The sequence below is a fragment of the Petromyzon marinus genome, chromosome 3 (genome assembly GCF_048934315.1).
Source record: "Petromyzon marinus isolate PM22_M1 ecotype Great Lakes invasive population chromosome 3, UKy_Petmar_22M1.pri1.0, whole genome shotgun sequence".
NCBI lineage: Eukaryota > Metazoa > Chordata > Hyperoartia > Petromyzontiformes > Petromyzontidae > Petromyzon > Petromyzon marinus.
The window spans coordinates 24,545,212-24,559,641 of NC_133669.1; the positions used below are offsets into that span (position 1 = coordinate 24,545,212).

At 47.4% G+C, this 14,430-nt stretch overlaps 1 long non-coding RNA gene across 1 annotated transcript; it reads right to left on the reverse strand.

Annotated features, from left to right (window-relative positions):
- Positions 1 to 8,890: 8,890 nt before the first annotated feature.
- On the reverse strand, positions 8,891 to 9,177 carry LOC142929980 (uncharacterized). Its single transcript, XR_012946010.1, has 2 exons — positions 9,113 to 9,177; positions 8,891 to 8,987 (listed from the first exon to the last, which is right to left on the reverse strand). It is a non-coding gene; the product is annotated as an uncharacterized LOC142929980 (long non-coding RNA).
- Positions 9,178 to 14,430: the final 5,253 nt, after the last annotated feature.

A 14,430-nucleotide genomic window follows, 5' to 3' on the forward strand; every position in this document is an offset into this window, starting at 1 on the left:
GAATCAGTCGAGCGACATTATCTTTTCATCGGTTGCGTAACGCTGTGTGGAAGCTACCTGGTCTATCACTCCGCACGAACCTTCAGGTCTTCTTGGCCACGGTCATTCCCTCCCTTCTCTACGCTTGCGAAAGGTGGACACCCCTAATGGAACATCTTCGCCGGTTAGAAACATTTAGGCTGGCCTGCCTACGATCCATCCCGGGTTTAACCAGGCTGGATTGTGCGAGGAGCTCACAAATCCTTGAAAGATGTGGACAAAGTCCCATCGGTGAGCTCCTCCGGCAGGCAAGGCTGCGTTGGCTGGGTCATGTAGCCCGCATGCCCAGCCACCGCATGCCGAAACCGCTTTTGTTCGGCCGGAACGAGGGGGCTAAACGGGCGTGGCACGGTCTAGAGAAGAGATGGAGTGATGTGGTACAGGAGGACGTGGAGCTGAGTGGACTTGCCCATGACTGGTACCAGCGGTGTCAAGATCGGCCTCTGTGGAGGAGGCTCGTGAAGGACGCTACTGGGCAGTTGGAGGTAGTCGCCCTCCAACAACAACGGAGGGCGGAGGAGCGACGCTCACAACAACGAGCGGAGCGCCGAGTGGCTAAAGCACAGCAATTTGGCACAGTAGGGGTCACAGGTGGTACATCAGCCAGTCGTCTCAGTCAGTCGACCTGTGGCATCTGGGTCTGCTCCGTGACCTCCTGCCAGCGGGCATTTGACACTTCACGTGGCCTTAAAGTGCACATAGCCTGGCACAAGCGTCGTGGTGACGTCACCGCCACTTAGTGGCGAATGGCGGTTGTTGTGTCTGTGTGCGTCGGGTGAGTGGGGAGCGGTGGCGTAGTGGTTAGCGCTACGCTGCGCTATGAACCTGGCGACCCAGGTTCGATTCCCGCTCATGGTCAACAACGGTGACGATTATCTGAAGCGGTGCTGGGCAACCCCTAGGTCGACTCAGCCTCAAATGAGTACCTGGTGCGGTGTGTAAACATTGCCACTAGGGAGACAAAGGCGGCCCGGCGTGGTGCTGGCCACCCAACCCCTCGTGTGCCGTTCCGGCCTTCATAGGTGTTCGCTAACAGCACTTGCCCCTACAGTCCATTAAGGCTATACGGGGGATCTTTGGTGCGTGAAACTGCGAATGTCTCATTACATCACTTACAGTTCCATTAATTAATCGCTCAAACATTTCTTGGACAACTGGTAATTCTACATCTAATACAACTCATACAGTGAGCATATGGGTGAGCAGTGAGTGTCACTGTGAAGGTCTGTGTAAGGTGCGTGCAGGATGAGCGGAATGGTGAATGGGTGAGTGATGTAAATGGGTGAGTTGATGATGGTTAGACGTGAGGCTCTGGGTGAGGATTTTGGCGGAGTCTATGCTCCCCATTTTCAGCGACCCACACTGACCAGCATGGTGAAGTATGGTCAAATAGCCCCCACAAACGCCACAGCGTGGCGAGGCCCTTGTCCAACTGCACGTGATTCGTCCATAATGGAGGGGGGGGTGTGTTAGGTCGCGTAAATATATAAATGTGTCGTTAAAACCCGCCACCACCCGGCACAGCCAACTAGTAAGGGTTGTCACGTAAACAGAACGTGGCCATATTCTTAGCTCTTTCGGTAAAGTCACGTTGAAGGGAAACAATGAAATAATAAAATATATATAAAACAATAAAAAATTCTCACGACGTTTCGACCATAACACAAACGGTCGTCATCAGGTGTCATCGTTTGTGTTATGGTCGAAACGTCGTGAGATTTTTTTATTGTTATATATATTTTATTATTTTATTGTTTCCCTTCAACGTGACTTTACCGAAAGAGCTAAGAATATGAATTACTGCAGTCACGAAAGCTTTAAATCAGAACGTGGCCAATTCGTCACTAGTACAGCACACCGGTGTGTTGGAGAGCCAAGCCACAACATTGACAATCTGAGTACGACGTTTCACCAGTAATTACAACTAGCTTCATCAGGCGACAGCCAGATTTGATTCCTCCGTTATGGGTTTTGAGGAGGGGCAGGAATGGTGAGTGTAGTGGGATGAGGGTTTAGGGTGGCTGATGTGAAAACAATGTGGGGGTGATTTGGGCAGGAGATGGGGATAGTGGAGGTGAGGTGAGGCGTGACGAGTGGAGGTAAGTGTTAGGGTGGGAATCTGCTTGTATAGACGTCTGTAATAATAGGATGAGTGTGTTATGGAAGTTGGTGCTTTGCAAATTCCATGACAAATTGTATTTTGCTTGATATTAAACACCGCCTCTGCTCACAACTTTAACCAAAGTGATGCAACTGCCACTCATCATTTGGCATTGCATCGTTTACTTCATTTTATTTATTGACTTCCGATGCAGTATAATTCGATAGAGTGCTGGTGACAACAATACTGTACGCTATATTATTTGTTTTAATAAATCATAACCATGTTTCAGAGCAAAAGTTATAGCAATTAAGGCAAACTGCTGACCATTGCTATTTTTATCTTGCATATGGCCTTTTTCACATTCATTTGTGAAAGCAAAGCCTACAACAAGTTGTTACTTTTTGGCTTGTAGCATTAGCCTATCCATGATCGCAGACGTTTGGAATAAATGTCATTTCTTAAGTGGTGAATAGTGAAATGAATTTCATTATTTTTAATTGAAATGTATAACATGGAGTCTTTTTTCCCAGGACTTTCATTTACAAGTTAAATGAGTTCTGTCGAATTCACATTTTAATATTGCATTGTACGGTATTGTCTAAAGGGTTTCGTAAATTATGTCCATATGCTCTGTGTGTCTTTGTGTTGTCTCTCTTTGCTTGTGTGTCTGTCTGTGTGTCTCCGTGTCTGTGTTTTGTCTCTCTCTCAAATTTAGTTCTACCTGATGACGGTTGCTTGTGTTGTAATCGAAACGTCGTACTAGATTCTATGTTATTTTACTTATTTTCTTTCTACGTGACTTTACCGAAAGAACCAAAGAGTAATTCCTGCAGTCACGAAAGCTTCAAATCAAGTTTAATGTCCATATGATTAATTTGTAGATATTCATTTAACCTTATTTAGTTTATTTTCGGAGAAAATCTTTAAGATGTATTATTGATGGCTTTTCGTTTCATACCAGGAGGAGGGGTGTTTAAAAAAATCTTCATTAAACAACTCAAAAGTGATTTTAGTTTTTTTTATATATAGGAAATATCGATACGTTTTTCATAGCCAGAGGGGAAACGAATCTCACGATGACGGCACATCACGTAAAATCATTGGATTAAACCACTCAGAAGAGGTAATTTCATTATAAAAACACAAATCGGTGCCAAAATATCATGCATGCTTTCTTTAAGTCAAAATAACCCTATGCCACGTGAATGTACGAAAACCTTTCAGCTGAATGGCAACAGTCCTAGAGTTAAAATGTTGACTCCTAAACTCAGGGTATCATTAAATCAAGCGCTGGAGAATCCATTGTAAGTTGAGCAATTAACGCACTGATTGGCATGTGCCAACGTATACACCGCATGGTTTAAGGCTTAATATGAAATAATACTGTGTGTGGGTAAATACAAGCTAAAGGTACAGCCTTTCAAATTTCCTGCCGTTGCCATTTCTGGCGAAAGCGCCTCTAATAAGAAGGGAACTCGAAATTTTCTCGATTTCTTTCCACGCCGGCATACACACAACGTACCCCAACGAATCAACTAACTATCGATTGAAAACAAATGTATCTCAACGTTTCAACTGCCGCTCCGGGAAATAGGATCGAACTGGCGACTGTCTGGATGGCAAGTTTTCGGTGTGCCAACAGTTACGCTACGGCAGCTCAGCACGCCTTACGGTGACTTTTGTACTTGCAAGAATGGGACAATGCCTAGGGCCTCAAGGGTGATATTGATTGTAATTAAATTTAATCTCTGCAGCCGAGAAATTAATGATCAGCAACTTTTAGGGTTTGGCAAGCCTGCAGTTGGAGTCGCGGAGTGCAGACAGATCGAAACAAATCTAAACAATGTTGTCAATTAGTTTGTTTTTATGAGTCTTGATAAAATCGCTTGTGGTTTATTGCGTCTGTGTTCGCTTCGTGTGTATGTGTGATGGTCATTCGAATATTCCACGATGTTTTGCAAAAACGATCTTGAGAGTGATTAGCCAACACAGCCCCATTTGCAATGTAACATGCTTAGCGTTGATTTTACTGGTATGTGAACCCTAGTCAAGTATTACATTCATGCTTTCATTTTGCAGAATATGCTCTCCTAGTAAACTTTGAACGTTGAATCAACGTTGGAGCAACGCTTTCTCAACGTTTCCTCAACGTTACATGGTGTACGGGGGTGGAGCGGGGAGTGCTACAGTTAAACATGGTGTAAATTGGGCGTGCTAATTCATTGATCGACAGTGATTCTTAATCTCACGACGGATGCGTCGAATTACATGTCCAAGCATCACTGTTTTTCGATTCGTATAACGTTGTTGGGAATGAGGTCGTCACCCATGCTGTTGCTGACAACCACACCAATGTTCCAATGAAATTGGAATCACTCAACGCATTGCGATCGTGATTCGTGGCAAACGATCGAATCACCAGTCCGCGGGTAGGTATCTCTTCCCACCCCCATTTCAAACGTTTTACAAAATAATCTGTTGGAAACAGATTACAAAATAATCTGTTTAAAATGTGAGAATATGTGGCACAAAATGAGCAAACCGATACGCTCCTCTTCCAATATCTATCCCTCGACGTAACAAATGAAAATGTTTTCACATCCAGTCAGCCAAGCAGACTGGTGGAGGGGGGTGGGTGCATAAGCATACTTTTATTTTATTATGTTGAGGGACATATTGTGAAAGCACCGTAGTGTCTTCTTAATTATAATAAATGGATTATATCCAGCATAAGCAAGAAAATAACATGATAATAGGTTTTCCCCCTTTTTTCTGGCAACAAGGAATAATGTCTGCATTAACCACAATGCTTGTGGTCAGAATGCAATAAAAAAACGTACTCTGATAATATATGTGGCATTGTCCTTGAAACGGATTGGTCCACACCAGAGACAGCTTTCTTTTGAGCCTAGTCTCAAACGGAGTTAGACCAGAGGACGCCAAAAAGCGTACTACTTTGCTGACGGAAAAAAGGGGAAAAACCTATTATCATATTTTGGTACTGGCAAAGGAGGTCCCATGATGTAAAAGAACAATCTGTACTATCGTACACAATGCCTCTAGGTGGCAGCACTCAGCAAGACTTTTGCAGAGTCCTTTTTTCCAAATCATGGCATGAAGGAAACAGGAATTTCAACTTGAAACAGCATTGTTGGTCCTCTTGACCGGAGAGGACGACTTAGAGGCGCGAGGAAGAGGAGGAGGAACCACATGTGAGCAGGAAGGCAGCAGCAGCAGCCAGGCAATTCACCTGTGCCAAATCCCCCCAGCACCCCGCCCAAGCTCTGCGGTCCTGTATATGTTAAGGGATTATCCGCCAATTAACGAGTGTTTACATGAGGAGGGTACCAAAGCACGCGTGCCAGGGGGCAACATTGCATCCCAGACAGACCAAACAGGCGGGGTCCACATTTTCTCTACCGCCTTCTCCTGGTGAGTCTGGGAATTGCACCTCAACGCCCACGGGAAGGGAGTTTCGCGACCGCAGAGTTGATTACAGGTGTGCATAGTTCACCTCTGCCTGGCTAGATGATCAAGTAGAGTTTCTCAGCGGAGCCTGTGACGATTCACCTTCCTTGCGATTCGAGGAATTGCAATGATTTGTGCTGGCGCTTTGATTAAAACATCTTTTGCCTTGAATACTGCGTTGAATGGCAGCACCTCCAGTGGCTGTTGGGATCAGGTGAATCCCATTACACTCCATAAAATCATCTTCAGCAGCCATGGTCAATCCACTGGTGGATGAAGGCCTCCCCAAGCCACCAGCATTTTCCCAAGAACTGAATTCATTACTCCGTCTCCTCTCTAGACGTATGTCTTCTCGGGTGCGTTCCAGTCCTTGGCTCTCACCCGCTCTGGCATTATTCTTGACCAATATATGCATACATAAAATGTGATCATTTTACACGACAATTGATGCATGTACTGTGGGCTTTTGTAATCGGGGTGAATCGATATATTGCTATCCAGTAAACATGCAGCGCTGACCAATGCCAGATTAAGTGAGTGCGGGCCTGTAGCATATGTTATAAAGGGGCCCTAAATTAAGAAAAAACACGTAAATATTTAACTTGCATAGTAAAGTAATTGTATTATTTCATTTGCTATACAGCCAGATAATGCGTAACCTTAAACACCCAGTCGTTCATAAAAGTTGAAGGCAGTATAGTACTATAGTAATAGAGCAAGTGCAGAATCACTGAACCGGAATTGATAGCTTGAAAGCGTTTAGCGCGGGGCCCTTGAAAGTGCGGGGCCCGTAGCAAAGGCTGCTTTTGTTACGAGTGTAGTGACATAGAATTGGTCACGTGGCAGCATAGCGCTGGCTGCTGGCAGGGAATGGGATCTGCAACTTGAAGCAGCCCTGACTGACAGCAGGCCACGTGACAGACCCGAGAGGGATCTCGGGGAAAGGTTACGTAAGGAACACGTCGAGAGCCCTCTCGTAGGTTCCAGAAGGGGGGCGTGGCCGGGGCAGAGCAAGGCCACGCTGACAAGGTAAAAAGGGGACCCCAAGCGGGAGCTCGGCGCTGTCGTTTGGAGTGGCATCCCGGTCGTCATCCTCGTCGTTGCTGCTGAAGATCGTCACCATCATCGCTGCTGCCTCGTGCCATCGTCGCTGTCGTCTCAACTTGATATTGCGCTGCTAGACGTAGTTGGCTGTCTTAGTTCAGCGCCGTCACTGTCAGACGGCCAGCGTTGTGTGTAGGCCTGCAACCAGTGTAGAGTTGCGTATAAGCGAGTGACAGGGAGTGTGTAACAGTGTAGGGTGTGTACTGTATAAAGCGTACAAAGTATGCTCTGTGTTTAATTAAAGAATTTCCTCCAAGAATTTACGTCTCCAAGTCAGTCACTACACTAGGATAATCCGCCACTGGCGTTGACGTTTGCCCAACGTTGGTCCTACGTCTCGGTAATGGCGATATTAACCAGGATATCAAGACAGTACTTTTGATTGTAAATGTACGAAATGCAGTGCTGCTTTAAGCACCAGCTATTTTTATTTTATGATTGTATTAGTTCTGTGTTATATTTGAGAACTTGTGAATTGCAAGGCCATGTGAATGAATAAACTGTCCTTCGTGCACTTACAGTTAAAATCATCTTGATTTCACGGCCCTGTTAACTACCACTCCAAATCATCCACACCCCAAATCAACTCAATCAAATCATTTTTAAATCAAAAATGCATTTTTACATTTCGCATTCTTTTCAGATAAATGTGGGTAAGCCCAAAGTATATTATTCCCATTTAGCCATTAATAAGAGTCCGCGTGGTCAAGTACGGTCAATTAACCCCCATGACCTCTGTTGCATGCGAGGCCCCCATGCAGCAGTGGATTGCCATGTACAGTAAAACATTAACGCACTAAAACATTAACACACTAAAACATTAACACACAAGTGGTGTCCTGGAATTGCGAACCGTCCTATAATCCGTAACGGGTTTTTTTTCCCCCCAGAGGAGATGGAGCGATGAAATCGGTTTAAATGCAGTTTCTGGATGGATACTGCCATCGTAGAATTGTGAGAGGTGGAGGCGGCTTGAGGAGGCCTTCAATCCAGCAGTGGAGTGACCGTGGATGATAAATGATGAGTGACCCGGATGTGTCACTTCGCTTATTCAACTGTTTATCTGCACGTGCCCACGTGGATATAATGGAGGTATTTTCGCCGATCGGCGCGGGTAATAGCGTCAGCCAATAACTGCCCACTCCCCGCACAGCCCTGTGAACGAGAGTAGCTTCACTCTTATCATGTTACGCCCCGTGCCATTCTGCACAAGATCATGTGACGGCAAAACTGCTCTCTTATGCACCCAGCGCATGGATCATGTTCCAGTTACAATGAAGCGGCAGTATTTTCAATTTAAATCCCACAAGTAGAAGCATTAAAGAGAAACAAACTCGCTTAACATTGGAAACATGTTCATATTAAATCAATACCACAAGCCACGCGGAATGAAATCAACTCTCGAGGCTGTGCAATATATCTGCGCGAATTTCCTCTTTTTCTGATTCCGCTTGGGAGCTCTTTGTTGCGATTGCATGGACACTTCGCAAATGTTTGCCCAATGTTTTCCACCTTCTGTCCTCGTCTGTGATGCGGTAATTTAGACGGATGAAGCAGAGCCCTTTTTGGAGTCGATGAATTTCCATGTGCGGAGCGCGGCGCTTTTCCCGTGAACCGTTCGCATTGTGTTCATCGAGCACACACGAATGAGCGCATTGGCTACCGAGCGCGAGCAGAGTTGGGGCATTACTTTACGAGCAGACCAACACCTGCCGGAGAGGCATTGGAGAGTGTCGTTGCCTGCTGATGATGTACATGCATGTTAAAATGGGTGCCACAGTGGGGAGGTGTTAACTACCTCGCCTGGTATGCAGGAGGTCGTGAGTTCGATCCAGACCCTGTGGTATATTTGGGTTTGTATGTTCTCCCCGTAGTCTCGTTGATTTTTCTCCGGGTCCTCCGGGTTTTCCCTCCACATTTAGAAACATGCGTTTAGAGCATTTGGCTGCTATAAATTTCCACGTGATAAGCTTTTTGTTGAGCCATCATGTGACCAGGTCGCTTCTGAAAACGAGCTATGACGCTTATTGGGCCTCACTTAGTAAAATAAAAAATAGTTTCGTTTAAAAAAATTGTAGATATTTTTTATTTAAAATGCACGGGAAAAGGAATCCAGTATAAATAGGCACAAGCGCAGACATTGGTAACCGGAGCAGGGGTGGAGCCACAGGGGGGGGGGCTGGGGGGGGCTGAGCCCCCCCTGAAATTTTGGGAAAGTCGGTAATCGGGATAACCGGATATCCGGCTGCTGCAAAATGCTGCAGGCTGCCACCTTGTGCTGCCATGCAGGCTGCCACCTTGTACTGCCCTGCAGGCTGCCACCTTGTGCTGCCCTGCAGGCTGCCACCTCGTGCTGCCCTGCAGGCTGCTACCTTGTGCTGCCCTGCAGGCTGCCACCTTGTGTGCTGCCCTGCAGGCTGCCACCTTGTGCTGCTGCCCTGCAGGCTGCCACCTTGTACTGCCCTGCAGGCTGCCACTCCGTGCTGCCCTGCAGGCTGCCACCTTGTGTGCTGCCCTGCAGGCTGCCACCTTGTGCTGCCCTGCAGGCTACCACCTTGTGCTGCCCTGCAGGCTGCCACTCCGTGCTGCCCTGCAGGCTGCCACCTTGTGTGCTGCCCTGCAGGCTGCCACCTTGTGCTGCCCTGCAGGCTACCACCTTGGGCTGCCCTGCAGGCTGCCACTCCGTGCTGCCCTGCAGGCTGCCACCTTGGGCTGCCCTGCAGGCTGCCACCTTGTGTGCTGCCCTGCAGGCTGCCACCTTGTGCTGCCCTGCAGGCTGCCACCTTGTGTGCTGCCCTGCAGGCTGCCACCTTGTGCTGCCCTGCAGGCTACCACCTTGGGCTGCCCTGCAGGCTGCCACTCCGTGCTGCCCTGCAGGCTGCCACCTTGGGCTGCCCTGCAGGCTGCCACCTTGTGTGCTGCCCTGCAGGCTACCACCTTGTGCTGCCCTGCAGGCTGCCACTCCGTGCTGCCCTGCAGGCTGCCACGTTGTGCTGCCCTGCAGGCTGCCACCTCGTGCTGCCCTGCAGGCTGCCACCTTGTGTGCTGCCCTGCAGGCTGCCACCTCGTGTGCTGCCCTGCAGGCTGCTTGAGCGGCAGCCTTTCGAACTTATCGAACTTATTAGCCACATCAGCGGCTCCGACCTATTAATAAACTCCGCGTTCAAATCCAATAAAATGTGTTTTATACATTTGTGGCGCCCATTGGAAAACATAACACACTGGATATCTCAGAATATTGAAGTCAGCCTCCCCCCCAAAGTAAAAATCCTGGCTCCACCCCTGAACCTCGTTTAACATCCAAGAGACCGCTGCGGCTGTAATTTCCTCATGCGTGCAGGTATGAGGACAGGCGTGGCACATTGTTAGCGCATTGCTTCAACGCTTTATTCTTATAAAGAGTGCCACAGGGTCTTAAGCATCCTCTTAACAGTACAGTGTGCCTTGGCAATTCCCCAGAAGCAATGTCTGACTCGCTGTGGAAATTGAACAGGCATCTCTCTATGTGAACAAACTCAGTGGGTGTGCGCTGACTGCGAGGCTACGCAGCCAACCGTCCAATGTGAACAGGAGCTCTCTGGCAGAGCCAAAGTTGTCCGCTAACCTTCACTGCGTGTTGTTATTTGTGCAGAATGATGACCCTGCCACACGAACAATACCGCTGACAGTGGCGTAGCGCGGTTGGTATGGGCCCTAATGGTAGGGAATGGGGCTGTGGTTGGCACGGGCTCTGGCTCAATGAAATGGGACTCCGCGTCCAGCGCTCACTCACACCTTCACCCCTCTCTCTTCGTCGTCTGGCGCCTGGCTTTCTCCCCCGTTTCGTAGGCCCTGGTGCATTTGCACGGCCTGCACACTCGATAGCTACACCGCGCGCAATAGTCATGGGATTGTCTTGTCAAGTGTTCGCATGACACACCACAACGTGCAGGGGTGGCCCTAAGCATTATGTCAACACAATTGTGCATTGTGTTCATGAGGCTGGTTGAAGATAGCCATGTGATGAGGCTAACATGTGACCGTGTGATCATGACTCAGACCTTATACAACGTGGTTTAAAAAAAAATATTTTAAGTGCCCACCGTGAAGCATGCGAATCTTAAGAGACTAATAATAATACCAATTATTTACCCAGGAAAGTCTGAGGCTTTAATTTCGATTCTCATTAGGGTCCGGCTGCATTGGTGGAACCCCCAACGGTATACAAGGGGGTGACACTCAGCACTGCCATCACCTGGCCACCAGGCATCCCCACACCTACAACACCTGGGAAGGCCTGATTGTAACTCATCCCACGAAAATCCAGGCTCAACCCTGCACAGCTTCGGAGATGTGGCGAGATCAGGCAAAGTCATGGTGATTTGGTCCGTGTGTTGTTTTTTGTACTGCATGATGTCAAGTTTTTTTTTGCCTGAGGTTCTAACGTTGATAATCATACATTCACTCCTACAAGAAAACGCCTGACATACGGACAGTATCAGCGGTAGCAGGAGTAGCCCTGTGGCTAGGCTGCTTAGCATTCGCGCGGTCTTTGGTTCACTTTGGTGAGGGTTTTATTGGCAAGGCGGCTCCGTATGACGGCGTATTTGGTCGGATCACGCTCGCGCGCTTCTTCGAGCGTTTAGCCCATCGCAGTGGCTCAGCGGCTCCGCTAAAACGCACACGCCATCGCGGTGAAATCGTGGAGGCGCGGCACAACACGCGCCCAGAGGATGCTTCCGACAAAATTGGCCGTGCGGCGAGCAGCAATGGTCGAGTGACCGATGCTCCATTTGCCGCAGACACTTCAATATTGAAGGTGGCGGCGAGGTGACTTCACACGGCGTAATGAGGTGGCGTCAGCTCTCATCGAGGTGAACGCAGTCACCCGAGAGATTTAGCACACTGGACACTTCTTCTTCTTCTTTGGTTCTTTCGGTAAAGTCACGTAGAATGAGAATACAATAATAAATTGATAAAATAAAATAACACAATAATATTCTCACGACGTTTCGGCCACAACACAAGCGGCCTTCACCTGATGAATCGAATCACATCACAAGCGGCCTTCATCAGGTGAAGGCCGCTTGTGTTGTGGCCGAAACGTCGTGAGAATATTATTGTGTTATTTTATTTTATCAATTTATTATTTTATTCTCATTCTACGTGACTTTACCGAAAGAACCAAAGAAGATGAATCCTTGCAGTCACGAAAGCTTTAAATCGAAATCATACTGGACACTGACCAGGCCTAACTCCTCTCAGACAGAAGGGGGGGGGGGGTGGGGGTGTAAATGTTGTGTGTGTGTGGGGGGCTACTCAGGATAGCAGTGATGTAATGCCCTTAAGGAAAGTGCTACATGGATGGGGCCTCGTGGACATTTGGTGGTGCAGGGCCCCCACCCAAGTGCCTCCCTTAATAACTGAGCGTCATATTCGCACAGAAACCATTAATTCAGCGTGGCATTTTAACAAAAAATTGGAACGCATTATTTACATGTTTCTTACAGTATCGAATCACAGGGTTTTCAAAACGCTAATGACCTGGTGTCCCTTGCAAAGCGGACTTATGGGATACCGTATTAGCTTGTGAATACAAACTGGCGACAAGAGATGAAGCCATTCCACGTGAAAACATTCGCGGCGAATGGGTAAGCACCTCATGTGGCTGCAGAGTTCACGTGAACCCATCACGACGTGTCTACAAATCGGGGGAAAGGGGAAACATTCAACGCGATTTTATGCTCGCCTCGTCGTCTTAGGAATACCTAGGAACAGATGAATTATTGCATCATTCCACCCGAAGTAAATAATACAGCGTGGTTCTGTTATGATAGAGAATCATAACCTCCGCAAAAAGCCAACGTGACAAATTGGAATGCATTTGAGAGCCCAAAATACCCCGTTCGTTTCCTAAAACGACTACGGTACTCATGCCAAGTGGTCTGAGAGTCTACACATCTAAATCAGATCATCTCTCCCGTAAATCCCACTACTTCTGTGTGTGGCCTCCCCGACTGTGACTCCCTCCCCCTCTCCCCGTGTAAACACGGAGACGCGTGCCGCTCCGTGCGGCAGCGCCGAGGACCTTGTTGTAGCCTCTTCCTCCCTGTACCGCACGATTGGCTAGATGCAGTGCGAAGGAAGTTCAACACACATACATACGTACATATCCACGCCTCAACTGACCCATTGCTACCCTTCTCCGTTCCGTTTATATTCTTTTACCTATTTCGCATTTGTATCTCTTCTCTGTTCCCATTCCCCTTTTCTTATTCCACCAAATTGCATCCTCAACGTTGCCAGTTACCTTGAAAATGACAATCCTAAATATCACCAACTTTGTGCATAGCTTTTCGAACAGACCTCCGGTGTGAATGCTCAAAGCCTCTCAATCCACAGCCATCCCTTTATGTTTTATCGTCATAATTTATTCTCCTCTTGAAATTTACGTTGGAGTGGGGGGTTTGGGTATTGTGGTATAATGTTTTGGGTTTTGCCACGTGGTCGTTTTATGCCAAAATGCTTGCCATTAACCCTCCACCCTCTGACTAGATTGTCACGCTTACAGACATATTCTTCCTAAGCGACAAAGCATTGATCAGATTTTGACCAATAAAGGTCACCGGTGGGTTAGGACTTTTTCATGGACTGAACGTCGTCACGTCAACAGGCGATCGTGTTTCGCTCAAACTCCTCTGAGCTTCATCAGGCGGTTTTGCACAACAATTGAGGGGTTAACGCTCCGCGCTGTGAACCCGGCAACTCGACATGAATTCCCTGCCATGATTAATATCAGTGGCGAGTGAAATATAAACTGGTCCCGAACCCCACCCCCACCCGCACCGTTCATCAATCCGCACTGACCAGCATCGGAGTGGCGTGGTCATATACCGCATGGCGTGCGGGGCCTTTTTACCCAGCAGTGGGTTGACAAGTGGCTGTAAATATGAAGCTTTCGTGACTGCAAGGATTCATACTCTTTGGTTTTATTCGGTAAAAGTCACTTAGGTAAAATAAAACAAAATAAAAGAAAATAATTAAATCACGACGTTTCGGAGGCAACACAAGCTTCCGTCTTCAGGTGGAAAAGTCAACGCAGAATATCTGTTAGGAGCACAGTTCAGAGACGACCTTGGATTATATACAGGTTAAGGGAGGGGAGAGGAGTCGGCATCATTTGAGGGAGGTCAGCGTCTCGATGAGCTGTGACTTCTTGTCTCGTTGTCTGTTAAAAATTCTAACAGATAGGTGGAAATCCTCCCCGTAGAGGTTATTAATTCTAGATTTGAAGCTTTCGTGACTGCAAGGATTCATACTCTTTGATTTTATTCGGTAAAGTCACGTAGATAAAATAAAACGAAATAATTAAATCATGACGTTTCGGAGGCAACAGAAGCTTCCGTCTTCAGGTGGAAAAGTCAACACAGATATTCTGCGTGATTTAATTATTTTATTTTGTTTTATTTTATCTACGTGACTTTACCTAATAAAACCAAAGAGTATGGCTGTAAATACATTAATAACTTGTAATATTTTCACACACGCCGTGTGTGAGGCCGGACAGCGGACGGGGGGGGGGGGGGAACGAGAACCCTTCCTAATGCCTCAAACCCACCCCACGCCTTTCCACTCAGAGCGACTCAGTAAAGAGCCTTAGTGTTTTCTGGGTGTAACTCTAATTTGCTGCTGACAAAGAGCCGTCAATAATCCCGCACGCTCAAAATGCATTATTA